This window comes from Ursus americanus, chromosome 1, assembly GCF_024610735.1.
Source record: "Ursus americanus isolate L20-20 chromosome 1, mUrsAme1.1.p, whole genome shotgun sequence".
In the NCBI taxonomy this organism is placed as follows: domain Eukaryota; kingdom Metazoa; phylum Chordata; class Mammalia; order Carnivora; family Ursidae; genus Ursus; species Ursus americanus.
The window spans coordinates 54396578-54415100 of NC_142127.1; the positions used below are offsets into that span (position 1 = coordinate 54396578).

Genomic DNA, 18523 nt, shown 5'->3' on the forward strand with positions numbered 1-18523 from the left:
AAACGCTTACATACCCCCTGATTTCCATAACCTAAAAATAGGTTGCCAAACTGAAGTGGAAAAAACAGTTTTCCTGGGAGGTAGAGAATTATACACATACATATACATATATGACACTGTAGGCTTTCTGAGAGCAGAAACCATGGAACCATGTCTGTTCTCTTTACCATACTAAACCCAGTGCTTAGTACCTGCTTGGCATGTGCATCCTCAATAAAGATTCGCTCAATGAAGTACACACAAATGATAATGTTTGGGATGGGTTGGTGGGCACACATGAACACCTTCAATATCCTACTGTCATTTTGTGCAAAAGAATTCACAGTTATGAATCTGTAAAGTCTTCTCTCTTCATGAAATGGTCTGAACTTAGTCAAGGGCAGTAACCACATTTGCAAATGTGTCTTCCAATCAAATCTCAATAATTAATCACATTGTGAGTCAATTTGTGGGATGACTAAGAACCTTCCCCTGCATAGTTGTATGGTCATTCTCTAACAAATTCAGTCCCTGGAAATGGATAAAATTAGTAGGCTTGAAAGAAAACTAGATTTGAAGGCAAAGACTAAATATTTTTTATACTTGTATTCTTGGTGCCCTGCTACATAATAGGTGCATAGCACATGTTGAAAAAGAAGGAAGAAAGCAAGCAAGCAGGGGACCGGTGGTGGGTGAGGGAATGATGAAGAAAAAGAAAAATGAGAGTTAGGAATCTTGGATTTTAGCCTTAGTTCAGCCGTGTAGACTTGGCCCCTCATTTCTCCTTTTCGTTTCTCAGTTTGCTCATCTGCAAGCTAGTGTTGACCTAGGTGATCACTAAGGCCCCTCCAGATTCTTTCTTGGTGTAAACAAGACCATGTTTCTTTGTGTCCACTAGGGGGTACTGTAGTACCAGTGCAGTGGCCACCATCTTCCAATTTATCCAATTCTGGTAATTTTTTTTTCCTGAATTTACACCCCTGATAAACATTCCTTACTTTTAATTTTAACTCAAATTTACATTACAAAGAATACATTTTAGTTCAGTAATAGAAGCTGGATAAACCTGGGAAGAATTAAGCTTAATGATTCATTCATCTCAGTAGGGAAATTAGAATCAGAGCGATTTGCATAATAAAATAATGAGATCTTAGGATTTTGCTTGAGTCAGAAGAAGGGGCTTGAAACTCTTAAAAGAAAATAAAATGGAACAAAGTTTAGCTACCCTAACAAAAAAAGACATAAACTTAAGAAGTATGCCAAATCTAAGTGAAGACAGCTACATAACTATCCAGGAGTGTAAATGAAGGCTTAAGAAAATAGAGATATACCATGTTCTTGGATAAGAAGATTCAAGATTGTAAAAATTTTAAATTATTTCTCAAATGTATTCATAAGTATAATACAATTCCAATCAAAATTCCAATGGGATATTCATGGAAACATGATAGAAGAGTTCTGAAATTCATCGAGAAATATTAAGCTGAGAAGAGCCAAGAAAAGTTTTTATCCTTTCGAGGGGGAAGAGTTGAGCTATTAGATGTTAAAAAATATTATACAATGGCTGCAATTAAAACAGTGTCATAATGACAACAAAAGAAACAGACCAATAAAACAAAATAGCAAGTCCAGAAATAAACCCAAGTATGGTGGCCTGGCATTGTATGTGTGTGTGTGTGGGTGTGTGCGAGCCCCCACGTGTGTTGGCTACCTAGCATCTGAACACTTTCCCCAGTATGGAAACTGAAAAAAGGGCAGATCGACACTCTTCTAGACAGCAAAGGCATCAGCATAGAGCTGAGGTTTGTCCAGTGGGATTCTGACACTCAATCCAGAAGGAGTGACACAAAGGTGCAGGGACTAGCAAATTATTTATAGAGATGGTAGTGACCTCAATAATCCAGGAGAGGAGAATGTCTGGTAGTGGCCATGTCACTGAAAACATTCTGCTTAGCCTCTTCCTATAACGGCTCTTGGCCAAGTTCTGGCAGCATTCTAACCGGACTGTTCCTACAGAGGTTCTTGGCTGAGTTTTCTGTTGCCAGCCTCTTTTGGCTCCTCTCCTTTATCTGAGCCTGGTTTTTAACTTTCCCATAGATTTTGTGAGCCCTTGGTATCCTTCCAACAAATTCCATTCTGTTTAAGCTACCTAGAGTTGATTACTAATGCTTGCAACTATGAATCCTGACTTGTACAGAAACTGGTGATGGGGAGCTCATTACAAACAACAGACTCTTAACAAAATGATGAGACTAGTTATCCAGACTCATTATGTTTGAAGATAATAAAAACCCAATTAATATTCAGATATGGGATGCTGGAAGCCCATAGCTTGTTATAGTTAAAGAAATTAATGCCTGTGAACATTAGGACTAAGGTGGGCATTGAAGACAAGACCATGGAGGACCTAACTGTTGTTACCGTAGAACAGCATGAAGGATATGAGGAGTTCAAGAGCTGTGTGCTGAGGTTAGCTGTTTCCATGAAGAGACTAACAAATGGAAATCTCTAGAGTCTCATTTTACAACATGAACTGAAACCCAAACTGGAATTTGTTAAAAGAAACTCTTATCGCCCTAGGACTGAGATAGCTATAACTCAATATTTGTTCTTTCTGATTGCTTATAAATCAGTTGAATTCACCTTCTTATCTGGGGCTCTTACATGAACATATGCTAAGGTGCTGACTCAAGAAGAGTTATAGCCTTAAAATTAAAATGCCACATAGAAGAGAATTTGGAGAACTTCGGTAACTCTCATCCCCAAACTCCACTGAGCCTCCTTGCCAGCTGAAGCAGTATCTCTGTTTGCTATGAGGCTATTCCTCCTTTGTCTGATGATACTGAAGCACCCTAGTTTGATGGAGTTACCTTTATGAGGAAGCCAGTTCTCTAATGCCCTACTCTTACTCTGCATATCTCCAAATCTTTAGAGTTAAATTCTGATATTTTTCAAAAGGCCAATTCCAAAGTGAAATTCAGGAAGAGATGGCTCGAGCACCAAAGGAATTGAAGAGTTTTGCTACTTAATCTGTGGAATGTGGGTTAGAATAGATTTTAAGAATGCTGGATGAAGAAGAGGAGAACACAATTATATCCTGGGCTGATTTACAAACAGGGTTTACAAGAGATTCTGGATTAACTGTTCCAGCTTGAGAAGCTGGGGATAATTCTGTTTGTTCTGCTAAAGATTGACTGAAATAGGGACATAATGGTGACTCATGTAAAATGAACTTAAGATGCAAATGTCTTCAATAAAACGCAAAAGAACAAATTAAAAAATTTCAAGAGACAGGAATGATAGCATGGATTTATCATTTCTGACCCAAACACTCACCTCAATTATGTCTTTCAATAAGGTCCAGAGGCCATTCTTCACCAAGGCCGTTATAGAATATGTGAGGTTGTGATTCTAAAGTGAGGGATAAAGCGTTGTATCTGAACCCTTTATCAATATGAAGAGGCACTATTTTTGTGGACTTTTTTCGATTTTCAGAGGCTTGCTACTGGGTCCCATTGTAACAACTAACCCTGGGACACCAAGTGATTGCAATCTCAATTGCTTATCATGATCCAGGCATGATCTGAGACTCCTAGCCCAAGTTGTAAAGGTAAATACAGAACCAGGCTTGGACAGGTTTTGAAGGTAGGTAAATTTAATGAGCAAGCTGCCCATATTCTCTTGTTGCTTACTCATGTCAAACTGCTGTCTCTTACACATATGGCTTCACGGGGATATTCACCATGACCAATTAGGTGGAAAAAACTAAAACCCTGTTTTACAAATGTTTCTTACTGGCTTGAAGGGCATTGCTCTAGCATTTACGGCATAGTCAGAGACCAGAAGGACAAAGGAAAAGGATAATCCTCACAATGGGCAAAATTTGAACTAATAACATACCTCATTGTTCAATTGGCCTGGAATCAGCAGTGTCTAACAATTTGATTTGGTAACCTGACCAGCAACTTGGGAGGGGTTAGACTGGTGATAAGGAAGGTTGAGGAAAAGGTATGTGATAGGACATTTAGGAACGGGCCAGGAGATATGAATATGATTTCCTATACTGTTGAAAAGAGAAGTAGAGATGATCAAATTCCATGGTTATAATATTTAAAATTGTAATTAGCTTTGGAGCTTATACTGGAGATTAATAATTAAAACAAACTTGATCTGGCAGTGGTTGAATGTGATAGGGTGTGTGTGAGTGTGTGTGACAAAGATCTCACCTAATTCCTCTTCACTCTTCCCTTATAAGCCCTTAGGCTCCTCAGAGTATGGCTTGAAAGCTTTTAATCTAGTCCATCCTCCTTATATTATTTTTATTTCTAAAAAAAATTTTATTTATTTATTTGACAGAGAGACAGAGAGGAGGGAGAATGTGCACATGCAGGGGGAGCGGGAGAGGGAGAAGCAGGCTCCTCACTGAGCAGGGAGCCCGATGCAGGGCTTGATTCCAGGACCCTGGGATCATGACCTGAGCTTAAGGCAGACGCTTAACTGACTGAGCCACCCAGGCATCCCACTGTCTTCCATTTAGAGATGAGAAAATGTCCAAAGAATTGACTTGACCTGTCTCAGGCCGTACGCTAGTGGCATAACCAGGATGAAACTCAGGTCTGCCTCTCAAGTTAGTGCCCTCTCCAGAACAGCATATTGCTTCCGTAATTGGGAATAAGCCCCACTTAATGGCAACCCCACTCTTCCCTGTTATCTAGTTCATAACTTATCACGACAGAAAAGTACCACCATTTTCCATTCTTCAAAACATGGAAAACAGAATGACAGGGGTAGAGAGCAGAATAAAAAAGATTAAATATTTGAATGCATATTTGTAATCTCTATCATATAACCTCTCAGACTTGGAATGGCCTTGCAGCTATAAGTGTCTAAGACTGTGTTAAGCATGTTGTGGTTATTATGTCATTTAAAGGGAAGGCTGATTAATTCTTTGAAAGGTGTTGTTTACAGTTGTAACTTTTCTCTTATCTAAGGCTGTATTGTCCAATATGATAGCCACTGGCTACCTGAGGCTACTGAGCACTTGAAATTTGGCTAGTCTGAATTGAGATATGCTGTAAGTATAAAATACACACCAGATTTTGAAGACTTAGTATGCAAAAATAATGTAACATATTTCATTAGTAGTTAAAAAATATTGATTGTATGTTAAAATGACAACATTTTGGGAAAAAATGGTTAATAAAATGTTAAAATTAATTTCACATGGTTCTTTTAATTTTTTTCTTAATGTGTCTACTAGAAAACTTAAAATTACGTATGTAGTTTGCTTTAATGTCTCTTGGTCAGTGTTGATATAAGGAAATCAAACCAAACCAAGTGGAATTTGGCCAAAGTTCCCAGTAGTTCATTAGAGTTGTCAGAATTCTAAAGATGTTATTTACTCAAGTCTATGAGCTGCGGAGCTTTTACTTTTGACAAAATCGTCATTGACAAATTGGAATTTTTGCACTTTCCCGAAAATATTGGAAAGGCAGTGAGCAAGCCGGGACAGTGTCTAATTCTGTTTTTAACACAGAATGAATTACAGTGTTGGCATTTGGTACTTTTACCTTAGAAATCAGGTAGAAGAGCGCTCTTTAGTTCCCCAGGGAATGTATAGCAAAAATGTGCTTTCTGGTTAATTGCTTTGAACATAGAGATATTTACACTGAAAATCTGAGCCTCATATCACTTTACTATATTCTTTCCAATTTTATTTCACTATAAAATTTTAACTTCTCTACCTGTAACCACAAGCACAGAGTAGGCAATGAGTTGATGGTATTCTTTACGATGTGTGATATACAAAATTTTAGGTTGGCTATAATTATTCTTTTAATTATATTCACTAAACAAACCAGTAAGTAAATAGAATATACTATTTTAGATATATTACATATAAAATATATTATATTATACCAACACACACCAGCATGACAAAACAACAGTTAATGCCTTCCTTATCAGAGACCAAGTAGGAATCCTAAATTTCCAGAACTTAATGATTTCCTTGGCTTCCTACCTGGAGGAATTCCAATAAAGTACAAACAACCTGTCAAGATATAATCATATTACGGCTGTCTTTGAAATGAGAGAGACTGTGAGTGTTACATGGGGACAGGAAGATCTTACTTGCTAAAATGGACCATAAAGGTCAGTGGCGGTGCTCAGCTAGACTAGTGACTTTTCAAATCTGTTCCTCCACCTTCTCCTGTGTTGATGGTATCTCTGTCTATTCACAGTCCTTCCATACTTCCTCACTTTCATTCCCTATATCCAAGTAGTCATTAAGTACTGCCAAGTCTACTTCTGAAACTTCTCTTGAATTTTTTCCTTTTCCAACCAGGTCAGTCCCTTATCACTTGGCCTCATATACCTGGAATAGCCTTTACATGATTAGGTTTCCAGAATAAGGACCAATGAAATTATTTTCCCATTTTTAAAAAAGGTTTTATTTATTTGTTTGACACAGACTGAGAGAGAGCATGTACAAGCAGGGGGAGCTGCAGAGGGAGAAGGGGAAGCAGGCTCCCCACTGAGCAGGGACCCTGATGTGGGACTTGATTCCAGAACCCTGGGATCATGACCTGAGCCGAAGGCAGACACTTAACCGACTGAGCCACCCAGGTGTTCCTGTTTTCCCATTTTAAATGAAGTTCCACACTGCCACCAGAATATCCTAAAGATCCAAACAGATCATTTCCTTGCTTGAAAACTTTCCAATTAGATCCCCACCACCTACAAAATAAAGTCCAAACTCCTTAGCATGACATTTAAAGCATTATATGTTCTAATCTCAGTCTCTTTTTCCAGACTTATGTCCTGCCTTTCCACCACATCCCAGTCTAAGAAAATCCAAGTTTAAAAAAATCACATAATCAAAAATCCATTAACATTCTGAATTTTTTTTATTGATAATATGTGGGGGAACTGAGAGGATTTATATGGAGTATAATAAAGCTGACACTACTCAAATATAAATCTATTATTTATGGAAGATTTATTCTATGTATTTCCTTTTGTCAAAGAAGTGAGAGTTCTTTTGATAGCAAGTGACAGAAATCTAATTTGAATTAGCCTTGGCAAAAATGAGAAATAATTGGCTTATGGATGCCAAGGAAGCATTATAAAATCAACCTAAGAGATGGGCAGGGCTGCAATTGGCCTCAGGAACAACTGCAGGAACTGAACTGCCATCAAAATTCTTTTTCACAATTGGCTTGGCTCTTCTCTGCATGTCAGCTTCATCTGCTCTCACTGCAGGATTTCCCCACAAAGCAGAAAACATGGACAACAACAGCCCTTTCAGTCAGTGTCTTTTAACAACCATATAAATGACTCTCTTTCTTGATTCTGGCTTGAAAAATCCATAGGAAAGCTTCTGATTGTACTGGCTGAGGCCAGGCGCCTCCCCACAGACCCATCAAGTCGGACCAGGGGAGTGGGGTCATATAAACAAGAAAAGTTCTGCTTATAGTCATGTGGATGATTGTGGGGCAGAGGGATACCAGTTCTTAGGAAAGAGCTTTTGGGGAAGGCAGTATCACCGACATCCACTATGGTAATTCTTTTTTTTTTTTTTTAAAGATTTTATTTATTTATTCATTCGACAGAGATAGAGACAGCCAGCGAGAGAGGGAACACAAGCAGGGGGAGTGGGAGAGGAAGAAGCAGGCTCATAGCAGAGGAGCCTGATGTGGGGCTCGATCCCACAACGCCAGGATCATGCCCTGAGCCGAAGGCAGACGCTTAACCGCTGTGCCACCCAGGCGCCCCCCCACTATGGTAATTCTTAAGTAATTTTAGAATTAAATCAAAACAGCTGAAAATTGTATAACTAATTATATTTAATAACTAATTTTATATTAAATGACAATTACTAATTAATTCAGACCTGTAGCTGGCTTCACCATTTGCAGGCCTGCTTGTCTACAAGTTTGTGCTCCTAATTTGCTTATTCTTTCTAAGATTTTCTATTTGTTTTAAGGTATCTAGTCATAGTGCTTCCAAACACTGTTAATTATATTTCCTAATGGTTATAGCTTATATTTCTTTTTTGTTGCTTATTTTATTGGCCAGAACTTCCAGAATCACATAAAAGAATCATTTGTATAATCGTAAAATTTTCAGGTATATATATATGTATATATAGCCTAACAGGGCAAGGAAGCAGGAGAAGGGTTGAGTGATACATAGGTTCCTCTTGGAGCTAGAAGGGAACTCAGATACAACATACCAAAGCTTGTAACAAACCAGGATGCAGAGTATGGCATTCCCAGTTTCTAAAGTATTGAAGAACTCTATATGGGTTGGTGAACTTCTGCTGCCCTAAGATATTACCCCTCTTCTACCTCTCCACAGTCCAACAACTAAAGACTTATATCATGGCATAGTAGGGGGCTGCTTGGTTCCAATTGATTGTTTAATATTTTGAGTGTCAGTGATATTAAAACACAGTGATATTAAGCACATTGTATAATTTGACCCCTGGTGGGATACACCCTCAGTACCAAACCCCCCCCCCACAAAACAACAACAAAAAACCACCACAATCACAAAAGAAACCCGCAAAAAATTTTTCAAATTATCTTTTTTAAAAAAAGATTTATTTATTTATTTAATTTTTTTTTTGAGAGACAGAGAGAATGAGGGAGAGTGGCAGAGGGAGATGGAGAGAGAATCTCAAGCAGACTCCCTGCTGAGTGTGAAGCCTAACTTGGGACTCAATCCCACAACCCTGAGATCATGACCTGAACGAAAATCAAGAGTCAGACGCTTAACCAATTGAACCACCCAGTGGCCCCTCAAATTATCTTTAATGACTAAATTGTCTGTAAAAATTCTGAAAGTATTACAGTATTCTAAAAAAAGGAATGAAGATTTTCAGCAAAAAGAAAGGAATACAACTATAAAATCAAAGAAGTAAAACTCTATTCCTAAATTTGAATAGAAAAATATCAGTATGAAGTCATAATAGATTTTCCTACTTTTGTTCACTGAAAAGGCCTAGAAGCAGTGAACAATCCATAGAAGTAAATACTACTACTGCCCAGATTGTAGTCCCTAGGGATTCTTAGAGAAATGTCTGATTAGAGATCTGGGACAAGAAACGTATGAGGCTGGACATCTTGTTATACAAAATGTGGAGAAGCTATCAAAGTACTACTGTCAAAAGGACTCTGGAGCCAACTAGAGGAGGTTCCTATAATCTGAGCATCAGTAAGAATAACTGCAATTGATCAAACACATTAAATATGTTAAAATCCTGAGATCATAATGATATTAAAAACAGTTTCATCAGTCACCTTTAGAGGGTGATAACTAACCAACTCATTATTCTGAAAACTGGTAAAGGAAAGGAAAGAATCAAGCATTTAACCTGCCTTTCTTTTATGAACTGTATCTCATGGCAATTAAATAGTTGAGGTCAGGAAAATTGTAGAAATAGATATTATAGAAATAGTCTAGCTAATAAATGAAGAAGAAAAGATATAATTAGAATATTACCAATTGTAAACCCCTGATGGAAATAATGGAGCTAGGCAATTATCATTAAGGATTGTTAACATAAAAAGAAAGACAATTAGATATCACTATCTCCTGATGGAAATACTCATTACCCTTGTGAAGGGTTTTTGTAAAGAAAAAAAATCAAGCCCGAACCAGATCAAACCTTTAGACCTAAGAAGTTTATAGGTGATAAAGGGAACAGAGAAACATGTCAATTGAGGAATACAATCAAATCCAGGTGTGGGAAACTCTAGGATGAATACCCAATTTCTTCAATGAATGCTTCAAGAGAAACAAAAATGGGGGATATGAGGAAAGTGTAGATTAAAAAAGACTTAAAACACATAGCAGCCACACACAATATGAGGACTTTGTTTTCTGAGTTAAATAAACCAATCATAAAAAAATCAGAAAAATTTAAATGCTAGATATTTATGATATTAAGAAATTACTGTTACTATCTTAGATGTGCTAATGGTATTGGAGCTATGTTTTTTAAAAGTCTTTCTCTTTAGTGATAAATACTGAAATATTTTCAGATCAAATAATATATGTAGACTGTTTTACAAGAATCCAGTGGTCACAGGGGTGGGGAGGAAAGTGGGTGGAGAACAGATGAAGGGAGAGGGGCTATGAGGTGCTGACTATTGTGGCTGGGGGGACAGGTCACTGGACAACGCTCTCGACTCTTGTGCAAGTTTGAGATTTTCCATAATAAAATGTAAACAAATAAGTTAAATTTATTTAATATCGTCCATGGACATCACATAATTAAATTCCCTAATTTTACAGATGGCACAAACTGGTCTAGAGAATACATCCGTGGAAAAAACATCTCACTTACTCTACTAGCTATGTGACTGGGGTGAGTTACTCAACTTCTATGAATCTCAGTTTTTTCATCTATATAAAGAGGCTAATAAAACTTTTCATGGAGGGTTTTGTGACATTTAAAGGAAGTCATACCCATAAAGTGCCTAGCACAGGGAGCACAGAGTAGGTGCTCATAAGTGGCAACTGTCACTTAGAGTATCTAAGATCACACAGCTTGTAGTGGCATAGCCAGATCTAGAGCACACATTTCCTTTCTTTTCTTTCTTTCTTTCTTTTTTAATTTTATGTATTTACTTTTGCAAGAGAGAGAGTGCGCATGTGCAAGCGCATGCATGCACTAGTGGGACGGAGAGGGGCAGAGGGGGAAGCAGGCTCCCCCTTGTGTAGGGAGCCTGATGCAGGACTTGATCCCCGGACCCTGGGATCATGACCCCAGCGGAAGGCAGACGCTTAACTGACTGAGCCACCCTGGCACCCGAGCGTACATTTCCTAATCGGTAGTTCTGTTATACTATGTAATTTCTTTGGAGTAACAGGCTTTTAATAAATACTAGTTGAACTGGAAAAAAAAAACACCCCAATAGAAATTGGCAGTTGACAAGAAGAGGTTTTACCTGAAAAATATTTATTTTCCCAGATATATTATCATATTAGATCTTTGATAATGGCAAAATTTAGTTTCTCATCTGACAGTCATGGCCTGACTGTCCTTCTGCAAGTCCACACATGATTCCATGAGGGCTGGTTGAAATAAAAGGAAGTTCCTTTAGGAGGCTTTCTATTTTAAAATCTGTAACAGGAGGCAACTAACTATAGATGTTAACCTGACTTGCCCAAGTCACTCTGCTAGACAGGGGCAAATGGATTAGAACCCAAATTTCCAGGTCTATGTGTTTGGTTTCAGTGAATGCATCATTTTTTAGATGTTTACACATTAGGGAGGATGATTGCCATTGCAAAGCATACAATGCACAGTGCTATCCTTCTAAGAATCAACAATAAGGCATGTTCAATTTATCAGCACATGGGCTAGTTCTTTTCCTTCTTTTTTTGACATATTGGTTTCAGTGGATGCCCCTGGCATTTTAAACTTTTTATCATCTGCTATGAGGAAGAGCCATGGGGCTTTCAACAGACAGCATACCCAATGTTGTGTATTTATTGGCATTACTTAGTTTGTTCTGTGTTTTTATAAGCCTCTTCTTTCTTCTCTTCCACTTCTTTTAGTAACCTTTCATAAGAAAGGCAAAGAGGACAGGATGTCTCTATTCTCTGTACTTCTTTGTGGAAATGATGGAGAATAAATGATGAAATTGATGAACGGAACTGATCAGACTAAAGGACTTAGCCCCAGTCTTGTACTGTAACAATGGGAAAAAATCAATTTGGTTTAATAAACACCTAACATTGTGTTAGATGCAAAGACACAAAGATGATTCAGACAATATAGCAGTTCAGTGTACGTGCCCTCAGAACAGAGTTTAGGAGGTTAGGCAAATGGGTATCAAAACAACTGTGATAAAGAAAAACCAAACAATATAACTGCTACACAGGAGTACAAACAAAATGCTTTGGCAAGAGGAGAGGTTCTGACAAGAAAAGGCAGGCTTTCAGAGAGAATGTGGCATGTGGTTGGGACTTTGATGGACCTTGATTAGCTGAGTAGGAATCAGAATTCAAGACTTGCCACACAAACTCTTGGTGCTCTCAGTATGTAAAGGAAATGTGACATGACAGGATGTGTTCTGAGAATGCTGGCGTGGCTGCATCTGCCAGCTGCATTTCCACCTGAGGGTTCTTTCTTCTCTTTTGGAAATAAGATGTAAAAGCACGGAGCATAAGAATAAGCAAGCTAAATCAAAATGAAAAGAATAACAACAGAGAGGATACAACAAGAACAGGGTGGTTTCCCTCTGCTCATGTGTCAGGAAAGGGGATGTGTGCATCTATAGAACATGAGCGTGGGCATTCATTCAGGAGATATTTAACAAGCCCCTCCTTGTGCTGGGCACTGTGATAGATGTGGGGGATAGAGCAGTGAACAAGACCCCCGTGGTCTCTGACTTCACGAAGCTTATATCCTAAGGAGACAGTCTTTAAAAACAACTAAGTATAGAATTGCAACTGTCATAAACATTGTGAAGGAGAAGGGCAAGATGCTAGGAGAGCTTCTGACCACGGCCCTCATGTATTAGAGAAGTTGTCCTTGAAGAAGTGACATTTGAGCTGAACCCTGAAGAAAAAGTAGGGGTGCAGAGACCGGAGTTAGGGTTGAGGGCAGGGGGAAACAAGGCTGATTGTAGCATAGTGTGGGTGGCCCACAAACAGTGAGAAGGCTAAGGAGGTGGGTAAAATCCTCCCTGTGCACAGCCTTGGAGGCCCCTTCATGATTTGGGTCATTACCCTTGCACACCAGGAAGCAACACTTTTTTGAAAGGTCGTTCTGAGTGCAGAAGGGAGAAAGGATCAAAGCGAGACAAATACAGGTACAGAAAGGCCAGTCAGTAGGATATTGAGGCTTGCCTGCCTAGAGTCCAGGCAAAGAAATGAGGGTGACTTGGACTGGGGTGGAGACAGTGAGGTGGAGAGCGTCCAGAAGAAAGGTTGGGAGGAGTAGGGCACAATCTGAAGAGAGCATGGCTTGACCAGGTCAGACAGTGTATGTGTGTAAGTGGGGAACAGATTTTATACCAACAAGACTGCACTGTTCTTAGTTATGCTCTCTTCCTTTTCATGCCAGAATCCCCACACTCCCAAACCTGGCCCCAAGTCAGACCAGAACTTCAAGAATCAGTCATTCTTTTCCTAATCGCCATGTATAGAAACTGTGCAAGATTTGGCTTGTGGGGTCACACCCTAGGCTTTCTCACTCCTTTCCCAGAATCTTGCACTCAATGTTAACCAGAGGCAACAGGCAAGGATGCTAGGAAGATATAAGAGGGAAGAGGAAACTTATAATCAGCTAGAAAGAAATTGTAGCTGAGTAAATATGGGTTAACTGTACACGCTGAGTTGAAAAAATATATTGGTATGAGTTCCCCAGCCTCCCTGTCTTGGATGGAGATAAAATCACCCTTTTGAGTGAATGTTTACTGCAACCATGTTTGGGGCTCCTGTCTGCTGAAGCAACACCTAGTACTAGGCTTGGACCTTGCGGTCACTTAGTATTTGTTGAACGGAAGCATGATTACAACAAAGTGTAGGGGCTGTCCCAAGATCCCGAGGGCTATATAGTCTCAGCACAATTTAGAGTCCCCAGCTCCTATCATTTCATTGTAGAAAGGAGAAGGAAATAAGGAACACATAGGGGCTGGCTTACTGCTGTGGAAACAGGAGCTTTGCGGCATATGAAGTAAGTTTTGGGCCAGGAGTTCTAGTAATAACTAGTTGACTCAAGGCTGTGTCTTTGCTTTCTTAAAGTAAGGGGATCATATAACAAGGGCTCTAAGTGTAATTTTCAGTCTAATATAAAATGAAAAGCAAGGTCCAAAATCCCATATAGATTTGGGTGGGGAAAGAAAAGAAAGCAAGCCAGTTATTGGAGGCAACTAGAGAGCTCTTCCCCCTCCATTTCGAAATTAAACTGCGACAGTGCTCAAGTGCACATTCCTATCTCTGGGCTCCTGACTAGGAAGTGATTCCTTTATCTGTTTTTGTTCATACCAGAGCTATTGTTGTCTAAAACAAGTATTCTCACTTCACTAAAGTCCTCAGTTTCCAACAACTTTCCTTACAACACAGGAAACCCAGTGACCTTGCCAAGGACCTGGGTTCATCTTAGTTTCTCCAGCCACATCCTCTTAGGGTCCTTCCCCAGGGTGGCCAAGCATCAAGCCTCCTTCCCAGGCACTTCAGTCTTTAAGGGCCAAGGGAAAAAAAAATTTTTTTAAACCCCTAGCAATAAAGATGGTTTTATTATTTTGAATGAATTCTATGTTACGTGGCAATGAGAGCAGGTATGGTGAGCCTGGCAGGGATAGCAGGGATGGCAGGGATCTCTATGCTTATCTACTCTCACAAACTGTGGCCACTATAGCTGGGGGACCTCACTGGACTTTAGGATACAAGTAACAGGTAACCAAGGCCCTGGCAAGCTTAACTGTTCCACAAGAGGTTTGGGCAATGGTTGGACCCTCTCGACATGTCAATCAAGGTAGAAATAAAGGGCCAGTGGTAACATATCGAAACCTCCTTATTTGAAACATTGATGGCCAAGCATTTCCCTTATCTTTTCTTTTTATCTGAGGAGTCAGCAAAGCATAATTCTCAAAGAGGGATTTTTGACAAAGGGCCTTCAGATAAAAATGTAATTATCAAAACCCAATTTTCAACAAAGGGCCTTTACACACTGTGTAATTCTCCTTCCTTGTAATAGATATTTACACACTGTATAATTCTCCTTCCTTGTAATAGATATTCAAGCTGCTTCTTTGAATGGTCCCAAAGGTCTTGCTTAAGAACAATAGATAATAGTCATAGTTTCCTCATTCTATTAGTCAGAAAAAATTGTGAATTCAGGGGATCTTTGGTCATAGGAGATCCTTTCAAGATATCCTGTAACAAGGGTTGACATAGAAACATGAAAAACTCCCAGTAGACACAAATTTAAGAAAACAAAAAGCATTAAGTTGGCTTTATTTGGGTCACTTTGAGGAATAGGCTCAGGCCTACTGGAGTCTAGTTAAACAGCAAAATACTGGCTTGCCCTATGCTTTTCTAATAGGGTTTCCACGGCAATTCTGTAGATTTTCTGGTTTGTCAATAGCAACTGCCTTTGACTTGGCAACTAACGTAATTGCAATAGACCTGAAATTCTGAAGACATATTCACCCTACTTGGATGAAGTTCTCTTGTTAGGGTCAGAATAGGGCATTTGGCACCCCATCAGCTTCCACAAAAAAATCTCTAGAACTGTGCTGTCTAATATGACATCCATTAGCCACATGTGGCTATTTAAATTTAATAAAAATTAAAAATTAAGAACTCAAGTTTCTGAATTTCAAGTGCCATATTTCAAGTGCTCAATAACTACATGGGGCTAAATGGCTAATACATGGGCAGTGCAGTTATAGAGCATTTCCATCATAACAGAAGTTTTGCTGGATAGCACTGATTTAAAAGAATCATTTATTTGTAAATATTGTCAATTACTAGTTCAATTTGTAATTCATTTAAATTGGGACAATGCCCCAGATTCTTTCAGCCTCACTACAAAAACTGAAAAGAAAAAGAAAGCAAACAATCTCCTCTCCACCTCTTGAAATGGTTCTTTAATATTATATTTCTGTGTAGCTCCAAGTGGGGGGTGGTAGAGGGAGAACTGACCTTATTAGTGAAGTTTGGGGAATGACCCATATTAGACAGAATCCACATTGTTCCTGAATTTGAAAGACTCATGGACAAGGGCTCTCCATATCTTGTATTAATTTAGGGAACTGCAGAAGGTCCTTTTGTCTTGCTTTAAATATACCTCTTCTACCTACTCATTGATATGTGTTCCTTCAACAGAGAGAAAAACCTTTTTTTAAACAATTACATACAAAGATTTAGTATAAATAACCTTGGGAGAAACACAGTAAGCTGTAAATGACTCCTGTTTACTACTTTCCAATAAGTTTTTGTTGGAAATGGAAAAGAAAATTCAAAGTGGCTAAATTCCTAGATTGAAGTGGAATTGGTTGTGAAGGATCAGAAAGAGAATGATTTGGAGTGGGGATGGATTTTTATTGCTCAATTTTTGAAAGCTTGGCCTTTGGTATTTAAGGAATATATAATGACAACTGAATTGACAGAATATTCAGCTCTGATTTCCAACTGCTTTGAAAGTGGGGTCCTCTAAGACCCTCAAGAGATTTACTGGTTGCTGTCAGCAATGGTCAATATTGGTTTAGTGTGGTATCTTAAAGATGCACTTGACCCTTGGTGACATTATATTACAGAATTTCAGAATGAGGAACTTTGGGTAGCATCTTGTCCACTTCACTAAACCAAGAATTTGCAAATTCTCTTCTTTTAAAATCCAGGGGGCATTTTAAATATCAGGGGATATCATAAAATTTTACCCGAATTTCATTTCTAATTTGCAAAACCTGGTAGATTAGATTAGACACTTCCTGCCTGTCATCTCTGGTCTCCAGCACATGGCAAATCACCTAACCATGTTTGTGGAACTGCTGAGCTGCAGTCCCCTATTTTAAAGATGAAGAAAATGAAGGCTAGGGAAGGAAAAAGCTTCTCCTAAGGTCACGGAGTGAGGTAACAGTAAGACAGCAATAGGACAAAATCTTCTGTGTGTATTTTCCACTGTATTCTGCTGATTGCTCACAACTGCTTTCTTTCTTCACATACTTAGTTCTGGACGCTGGTACAGCATCCCACAGTTTAACTGGGTGCAATTATTGTTTCTCCCTTATTTTTTGCATTTTTAATTTATTTCTTGTCCAGCAGTGTTGAAAACATCAAATCAGTATTTTTCTTGTGCTAAACAAAGACAGTTTAACATTAAGGAAAAAAAATACTAGAAAGGAATACAACAAAATATTATCAGCTTATCTTTCTGGGTGGTGGAATGATAAACTATTTTTACTTTCTTCCTTACCTTTTTTGGCACATTTCAATTTTTCTACAATGAACATTAATTTAAAAAGTTTTTATTAATTTTTTTCTCATGAACTACTTCATAGTCAGAAGAGAACTTTATATACATAAAATCTCCTTCTCCCCCTATTTCTACTGTTTGCAAGGATCCTGCCTTCATTTAAATAGAGTGGAGCAGTGGGCTTCCGTTAAGCAGAGTAAGGGACACATTAATTATCCAACAGTATTTGGGACAGTCAAGGAGGACTCTCCTCTGTGCCACTCCGTTTCCATATTTTCAGCTCAAAGGGAAGACCGTTGTTTGAAATGATTGCTGGTCTTTCAGCTGAAACCAGCTCAGTCTCCTTTTCATTTTACAGCACTGTCTTGGATTTCTGTAAATGTGCAGCTTCACTTCATTCTTACCAACCAATTGATTTTCATATTTCATATATATATGTGTGTGTGTGTTTTAAAGGAAAACCCCTTCATTTACCTACATAATTCAAGACAATAAGGAAGTATAAAATATTAATCCTAGGGGTAGACCTTTTATTTCACTTGGCAGGTAAATGGTAATTAATTTAACTTCCTTAAGATTGCACGCAAATGTTTTTCCATAATACATAAAGAGGAGTATATTCTCAGGCTTTTGCATATGAGAAATAAAAATAAATAAAAAATAAACCTCAGAAACTATTAATGATGTGTGAGTCTGTATGTGTGTGAGAGACAGAGACAGAGAGAAAGAGAGAGAAAGACATTGCAAGAAAGAGAAGGAAGGAATGGGTCCTGCTCCTCTATGGGTTAACCTGGGTATGTTTTAAGATGTTTTTCTGCATCTACCAACACACACACACACACACACACACACACACACATCTATGAAATCCCACAGAAATTGAACTCTGAGTTTCTTCTAAAGAAAGGAAATGTGAAGAATTAGAATATATTTTTTAAAGATTTTATTTATTTATTGGAGAGAGAGAGAGAGAGCGTGCACACATAGGCATGAGCAGGGGGAGGGGGAGAAAGAGGGGGAGGAGAGAGACAGAGGGGAGGGGAAAGGGAAGGGGCACAGGGACAGACAGACTCTCTGCTGAACGTGGAGCCTGCCACAGGGCTAGATTCCAAGACCCCAAGATCATGACTTTTGCCAAAGTCAGATGCTTAACCGACTGAGCCACCCAGGCACCCTGAAAATTGGAATATTTTAATAACTATTTGACATTCATTTCTTTCCCCTCTTCTCCTTTGCTGAACCCCAACCACCCTCACCATACCAGTTCCCTTATGCTGCTAATCAAAATAAAAATCTGACAACGGCATCTGCTTTGCTACTTTGCAGCTTTGCCCAGATACTAACAGTTAGGCACGCAGGAAGCTGTGCCACTTTGCTCACTGACATTTTTCTATTTAATAGATAGGCAATATATATTATAAAATATGTGTCTTCCCCTAGGGGACTTAATAGAGGAGAGGTATTTCATTCAGAGTTTTAAAAAATGTAGCCATAAACATTTTCCCCCAAGCTGGGTCTCATGCAAAATAGTGCCTCAACACCGAGTCAATATTACTTCCTTGGCCATTTAAAAAAATTTTTACTTTCTGCTATTAAAACTGC

The 18523-nt window shown here is 38.7% G+C and overlaps 2 protein-coding genes across 4 annotated transcripts in view; one reads left to right on the top strand and one right to left on the bottom strand.

The window, feature by feature from the left end:
- Positions 1 to 18523, bottom strand: part of NFE2L2 (NFE2 like bZIP transcription factor 2) — a 141829-nt gene that overhangs the window by 99970 nt on the left and 23336 nt on the right. The gene's annotated exons all lie outside the window — the stretch shown is intronic.
- AGPS (alkylglycerone phosphate synthase) overlaps positions 1 to 18523 on the top strand; it is a 204373-nt gene that overhangs the window by 25180 nt on the left and 160670 nt on the right. The window contains exon 2 of one of the 2 annotated variants that reach the window (XM_045806173.2): positions 10282 to 10354. The exons of the other annotated variant lie outside the window; for it this stretch is intronic. The gene's annotated coding sequence lies outside the window, so the exon portion shown is untranslated. The remainder of the gene's footprint in view (positions 1 to 10281; positions 10355 to 18523) is intronic. 2 annotated transcript variants of the gene reach the window in all.